The 7086-nt window shown below is 36.0% G+C and overlaps 1 non-coding gene across 1 annotated transcript; it reads left to right on the top strand.

The window, feature by feature from the left end:
- Window positions 1-1233: 1233 nt before the first annotated feature.
- On the top strand, window positions 1234-1306 carry TRNAV-CAC (transfer RNA valine (anticodon CAC)). The gene has a single exon. It is a non-coding gene; the product is annotated as a tRNA-Val (tRNA).
- Window positions 1307-7086: the final 5780 nt, after the last annotated feature.

Genomic DNA, 7086 nt, shown 5'->3' with positions numbered 1-7086 from the left:
TAGTATAGTGGAAATCACGTTTGCTTTACACGCAGAAGGCCCTGGGTTCAATCCCCAGTGAAACCCATGTGTTCTTGGTGTTGAAATAATATCCTATCAACCTGCAATCTATAAATTTCTTGGCTTTGTTGCCGAATAACGGGATGTTTTAGCTTCCATCACCAACAGAGCTACAAATTTGTGTTTTTTCCCCTGGCGGTCAAAACTCGTCTGTAATTGCCATTACTTTGCAGGATTTCAAAGGTTTCATAGTGTAGTTTTCATCACGTCTGCTTCACACGCAGAAGGTCACTGGGTTCAATCCCCATTAAAAAGAAGCCGTTTTCGCTGTTGAATTAATATGCTATACACCTGTAATATATGAAATTCTTTGTTTTGTTGCCAACTGATAATATATTTTGGCTTCCATCACCAAAAGAACTACGATTTTGGGTTTCTTTTTTATTGACCATTTTAGCAGAAAACATAATCCCATATTATAAAAATCCTGTTTGTTTCAAAATATATAGTTCCTTTAAATACAAAAGCAAACGACTAAACTATGTAGAAAAAAGTAACACATTCAATGTAAACTTCCATTTAAGCAAAATCCCTTTGTAGGAATAAAACTGGTAAAATATGTAATAAAAATTGTAAATGTTTCATTAACCAAAAATACTTTCCTTCAGCAATAAAAAGGCCCGTCAGTCACAATTCTGCTCTGACAGCCAATACCCAGTAACTTTCCATCAGGTTTCATAGAGTAGTGGTCATCACGTCTGCTTAACACGCAGAAGGTCCTGTGTTCAATCCCCAGTAAAACCAATCTGTTCTTGTTGTTGAAATAATACCTAATTAAACTACAATATATGAAGTTCTTGGCTTTGTTGCCGAGTGATGGGATGTTTTGGCTTCCATCACCAACAGAGCTACGAATTTGTTTCTTTTTTCCCCTGGCGGTCAAAACTCGTCTCTAATTGCCATTACTTTGCAGGATTTCAAAGGTTTCATAGTGTAGTTTTTATCACAACTGCTTCACACGCAGAAGGTCCTGGGTTCAATCCCCAGTGAAACCCATGTGTTCATGGTGTTGTAATAATTCCATATCAACCTGCAATATATAAAGTTCTTGGCTTTGTTGCCGAATAATGGGATGTTTTAGCTTCCATCACCAACAGAGCTACGAATTTGTTTTTTTTTCCACCTGGCGGTCAAAACTCGTCTCTAATTGCCATTACTTTGCAGGATTTCAAAGGTTTCATAGTGTAGTGGTCATCACGTCTGCTTCACACGCAGAAGGTCCTGGGTTCAATCCCCAGTGAAACCAATCTGTTTTTGGTGTTGATGTAATTTCCTATTGACTTGTAATATGTGAAATTCTTGGTTTCGTTGCCAAATGACAATACATTTTGGCTTCCATCACCAAGAGAACTTCGATTTTGGGTTTCTTTTTTATTGACCATTTTAGCAGAAAACATAATCCCATATTATAAAAATCCTATTTGTTTTAAAATATATAGTTCCCATAAATACAAAAGCAAACGACTAAACTATGTAGAAAAAAGTAACACATTCAATGTAAACTTCAAATTAAGCAAAATCCCTTTGTAGGAATAAAACTGGTAAAATATATAATAAAAATTGTAAATGTTTCATTAACCAAAAATACTTTCCTTCAGCAATAAAAAGGCCCCATCAGTCACAATTCTGCTCTGCTAGCCAATACACAGTAACTTTCCATCAGGTTTCATAGAGTAGTGCTCATCACGTCTGCTTAACATGCAGAAGGTCCTAGGTTGAATCCCCAGAAAAACCAATCTGTTCATGGTGTTGAAATAAAACCTTATCAACCCGCAATATATGAAGTTCTTGGCTTTGTCGCCGAATGACGGGATGTTTTGGCTTCCAAAACCAACAGAGCTACGAATTTGTTTTTTTTCCCCTGGCGGTGAAAACTCGTCTCTAATTGCCATTACTTTGCAGGATTTCACAGCTTTCATAGTGGAGTGGTCATCACGTCTACTTCACACGCAGAAGATTCTGGGTTCAATCCCCAGTAAAAACAAGCCGTTATCGCTGTTTAAGTAATTTGCTATCAACCTGTAATATTTGAAATTCTTGGTTTTGTTGCCAACTGATAATATATTTTGGCTTCCATCACCAAGAGAACTACGATTTTGGGTTTCTTTTTTATTGACCATTTTAGCAGAAAACATAATCCCATATTATAAAAATCCTGTTTGTTTCAAAATATATACTTCCTTTAAATACAAAAGCAAACGACTAAACTATGTAGAAAAAAGTAACACATTCAATGTAAACTTCCATTTAAGCAAAATCCCTTAGTAGGAATAAAACTGGTAAAATATGTAATAACAATTGTAAATGTTTCATTAACCAAAAATACTTTCCTTCAGCAATAAAAAGGCCCCGTCAGTCACAATTCTGCTCTGCTAGCCAATACACAGTAACTTTCCATAAGGTTTCATAGAGTAGTGGTCATCACATCTGTTTAACACGCAGAAAGTCCTGCGTTCAATCCCCAGTAAAACCAATCTGTTCTTGGTGTTGAAATAATACCCAATTAAACTACAATATATGAAGTTCTTGGCTTTGTTGCTGAATGATGGGAAGTTTTGGCTTCCATCACCAACAGAGCAACGAATTTGTTTCTTTTTTCCCCTGGCGGTCAAAACTCGTCTCTAATTGCCATTAGTTTGCTAGATTTCAATGGTTTCATAGTGTAGTTTTTATCACGTCTGCTTCACACGCAGAAGGTCCTGGGTTCAATCCCCAGTAAAACCAATCTGTTCTTGGTGTTGAAATAATACCCAATTAAACTACACTATATGAAGTTCTTGGCTTTGTTGTTTTTTGTTTTGGCTTCCATCACCAACAAAGCTACGAATTTGGGTTTTTTTTTCCCTGGCGGTTAAAACTCGTCTCTAATTGCCATTACTTTGCAGGCTTTCAAAGATTTTATAGTGTAGTGGAAATCACGTCTGCTTTACACGCAGAAGGCCCTGGGTTCAATCCCCAGTGAAACAAATGTGTTCTTGGTGTTGAAATAATATCCTATCAACCTGCAATCTATAAAGTTCTTGGCTTTGTTGCCGAATAACGGGATGTTTTAGCTTCCATCACCAACAGAGCTACGAATTTGTTTTTTTTCCCCTGGCGGTCAAAAGTCGTCTCTAATTGCCATTACATTGCAGGATTTCAAAGGTTTCATAGTGTAGTTTTCATCACGTCTGTTTCACACGCAGAAGGTCCTGGGTTCAATCCCCAGTAAAAACAAGCTGTTTTCGCTGTTGAATTAATATGCTATATACCTTTAATATATGAAATTCTTTGTTTTGTTGCCAACTGATAATATATTTTGGGTTCCATCACCAAAAGAACTACGATTTTGGGTTTCTTTTTTATTGACCATTTTAGCAGAAAACATAATCCCATATTATAAAAATCCTGTTTGTTTCAAAATATATAGTTCCTTTAAATACAAAAGCAAACGACTAAACTATGTAGAAAAAAGTAACACATTCAATGTAAACTTCCATTTAAGCAAAATCCCTTTGTAGGAATAAAACTGGTAAAATATGTAATAAAAATTGTAAGGGTATGTGCGCACGTTGCTTTTTACCTGCTTTTTACCTGCTTTTTTGCTGCTTTTTCTTCTGCGCTGTTTAATGCCAAAATGGATGTGTTCTTCTATTCAAGCAAAGTCTATGGGAATTTGGGTTTCTTGTTCACACTATGTTGTTTAAAATGCTGCCTTTTTGTGGAAGAACTTTGGTCAAAAACTCAGCTTTGCAGTGCAAAACCCAAAAGGCAAAAACAATTGACATGTTGCTTCTTTGAAAAGCTGAGTTTTTGACCAAAGTTCTGCCTCAAAAAGGCAGCATTTTGAACAACATAGTGTGAACAAGAAACCCAAATTCCCATAGACTTTGCTTGAATAGAAGAACACATCCATTTTGGCATTAAACAGCGCAGAAGAAAAAGCAGCAAAAAAGCAGGTAAAAAGCAGGTAAAAAGCAACGTGCGCACATACCCTAAATGTGTCATTAACCAAAAATAGTTTCCTTCAGCAATAAAAAGGCCCGTCAGTCACAATTCTGCTCTGCTAGCCAATACACAGTAACTTTCCATCAGGTTTCATAGAGTAGTGGTCATCACGTCTGCTTAACACGCAGAAGGTCCTGCGTTCAATCCCCAGTAAAACCAATCTGTTCTTGGTGTTGAAATAATACCCAATTAAACTACAATATATGAAGTTCTTGGCTTTGTTGATGAATGGTGGGATGTTTTGGCTTCCATCACCAACAGAGCTACGAATTTGTTTCTTTTTTCCCCTGGCATTCAAAACTCGTCTCTAATTGCTATTACTTTGCAGGCTTTCAAAGGTTTCATAGTGTAACTTTTATCACGTCTGCTTCACACGCAGAAGGTCCTGGGTTCAATCCCCAGTGAAACCAATCTGTTTTGGTGTTGAAGTAATTTCCTATCGACTTGTAATATGTGAAATTCTTGGTTTCGTTGCCAAATGACAATACATTTTGGCTTCCATCACAAAGAGAACTACGATTATGGGTTTCTTTTTTATTGACCATTTTAGCAGAAAACATAATCCCATATTATAAAAATCCTATTTGTTTTAAAATATATAGTTCCCATAAATACAAAAGCAAACGACTAAACTATGTAGAAAAAATAACACATTCAATGTAAACTTCAATTTAAGCAAAATCCTTTTGTAGGAATAAAACTGGTAAAATATGTAATAATAATTGTAAATGTTTCATTAACCAAAAATACTTTCCTTCAGCAATAAAAAGGCCCCGTCAGTCACAATTCTGCTCTGCTAGCCAATACACAGTAACTTTCCATCAGGTTTCATAGTGTAGTGGTCATCACGTCTGCTTAACACGCAGAAGGTCCTAGGTTGAATCCCCAGTAAAACCTATCTGTTCATGGTGTTGAAATAAAACCCTATCAACCTGCAGTATATGATGTTCTTGGCTTTGTTGCCGAATGACGGGATGTTTTAGCTTCCATCACCAACAGAGCTACAAATTTGTTTTTTTTCCCCTGGCGGTCAAAACTTGTCTCTAATTGCCATTACTTTGCAGGATTTCAAAGGTTTCATAGTGTAGTGGTCATCACGTCTGCTTCACATGCAGAAGGCCCTGGGTTCAATCCCCAGTAAAAACAAGCCGTTATCGCTGTTGAAGTAATTTGCTATCAACCTGTAATATATGAAATTCTTGGTTTTGTTGCCAACTGATAATATATTTTGGCTTCCATCACCAAGAGAACTACGATTTTGGGTTTCTTTTTTATTGACCATTTTAGCAGAAAACATAATCCCATATTATAAATATCCTGTTTGTTTCAAAATATATAGTTCCCATAAATACAAAAGCAAAAGACCAAACTATGGAGAAAAAATTAACACATTCAATATAAACCAAAATTTAAGCAAAATCCCTTTGTAGGAATAAAACTGGTAAAATAAGTAATAAAAATTGTAAATGTTTCATTAACCAAAAATACTTTCCTTCAGCAAAAAAAAGGCCCCGTCAGTCACAATTCTGCTCTGCTAGCCAATACACAGTAAATTTTCGGCAGGTTTCATAGTGTAGTGGTCATCCCGTCTGCTTAACACGCAGAAGGACCTGGGTTCAATCCCCAGTGAGACCAATCTGTTCTTACTGTTGAAATAGTACGCTATCCAACTACAATATATGAAGTTCTCGGCATTGTTGCCGAATGACGGGATGTTTTGGCTTCCATCACAAACAGAACTACAAATTATAATTTTTTTCCCCCTGGCGGTCAAAACTCGTCTCTAAATGCCATTACTTTGCAGGATTTCACAGGTTTCATAGTGGAGTGGTCATCACGTCTACTTCACACGCAGAAGGTCCTGGGTTCAATCCCCAGTAAAAACAAGCCGTTTCCGCTGTTGAAGTAATTTGCTATCAACCTGTAATATATGAAATTCTTGGTTTTGTTGCCAACTGATAATATATTTTGGCTTCCATCACCAAGAGAACTACGATTTTGGGTTTCTTTTTTATTGACCATTTTAGCAGAAAACATAATCCCATATTATAAAAATCCTGTTTGTTTCAAATATATAGTTTCTTTAAATACAAAAGCAAACGACTAAACTATGTAGAAAAAAGTAACACATTCAATGTAAACTTCCTTTTAAGCAAATTCCCTTTGTAGGAATAAAACTGGTAAAATATATAATAAAAATTATAAATGTTTCATTAACCAAAAATACTTTCCTTCAGCAATAAAAAGGCCCCGTCAGTCACAATTCTGCTCTGCTAGCCAATACACAGTAACTTTCCATCAGGTTTCATAGTGTAGTGGTCATCATGTCTGCTTAACACGCAGAAGGTCCTAGGTTGAATCCCCAGTAAAACCTATCTGTTCATGGTGTTGAAATAAAACCCTATCAACCTGCAGTATATGATGTTCTTGGCTTTGTTGCCGAATGATGGGATGTTTTAGCTTCCATCACCAACAGAGCTACAAATTTGTTTTTTTTCCCCTGGCGGTCAAAACTTGTCTCTAATTGCCATTACTTTGCAGGATTTCAAAGGTTTCATAGTGTAGTGGTCATCACGTCTGCTTCACATGCAGAAGGTCCTGGGTTCAATCCCCAGTAAAAACAAGCCGTTATCGCTGTTGAAGTAATTTGCTATCAACCTGTAATATATGAAATTCTTGGTTTTGTTGCCAACTGATAATATATTTTGGCTTCCATCACCAAGAGAACTACGATTTTGGGTTTCTTTTTTATTGACCATTTTAGCAGAAAACATAATCCCATATTATAAATATCCTGTTTGTTTCAAAATATATAGTTCCCATAAATACAAAAGCAAAAGACCAAACTATGGAGAAAAAATTAACACATTCAATATAAACCAAAATTTAAGCAAAATCCCTTTGTAGGAATAAAACTGGTAAAATAAGTAATAAAAATTGTAAATGTTTCATTAACCAAAAATACTTTCCTTCAGCAATAAAAAGGCCCCGTCAGTCACAATTCTGCTCTGCTAGCCAATACACAGTAAATTTTCGGCA

This window comes from Anomaloglossus baeobatrachus, chromosome 2 (assembly GCF_048569485.1).
Source record: "Anomaloglossus baeobatrachus isolate aAnoBae1 chromosome 2, aAnoBae1.hap1, whole genome shotgun sequence".
In the NCBI taxonomy this organism is placed as follows: domain Eukaryota; kingdom Metazoa; phylum Chordata; class Amphibia; order Anura; family Aromobatidae; genus Anomaloglossus; species Anomaloglossus baeobatrachus.
This window is presented reverse-complemented; position numbering and strand designations above follow the sequence as displayed.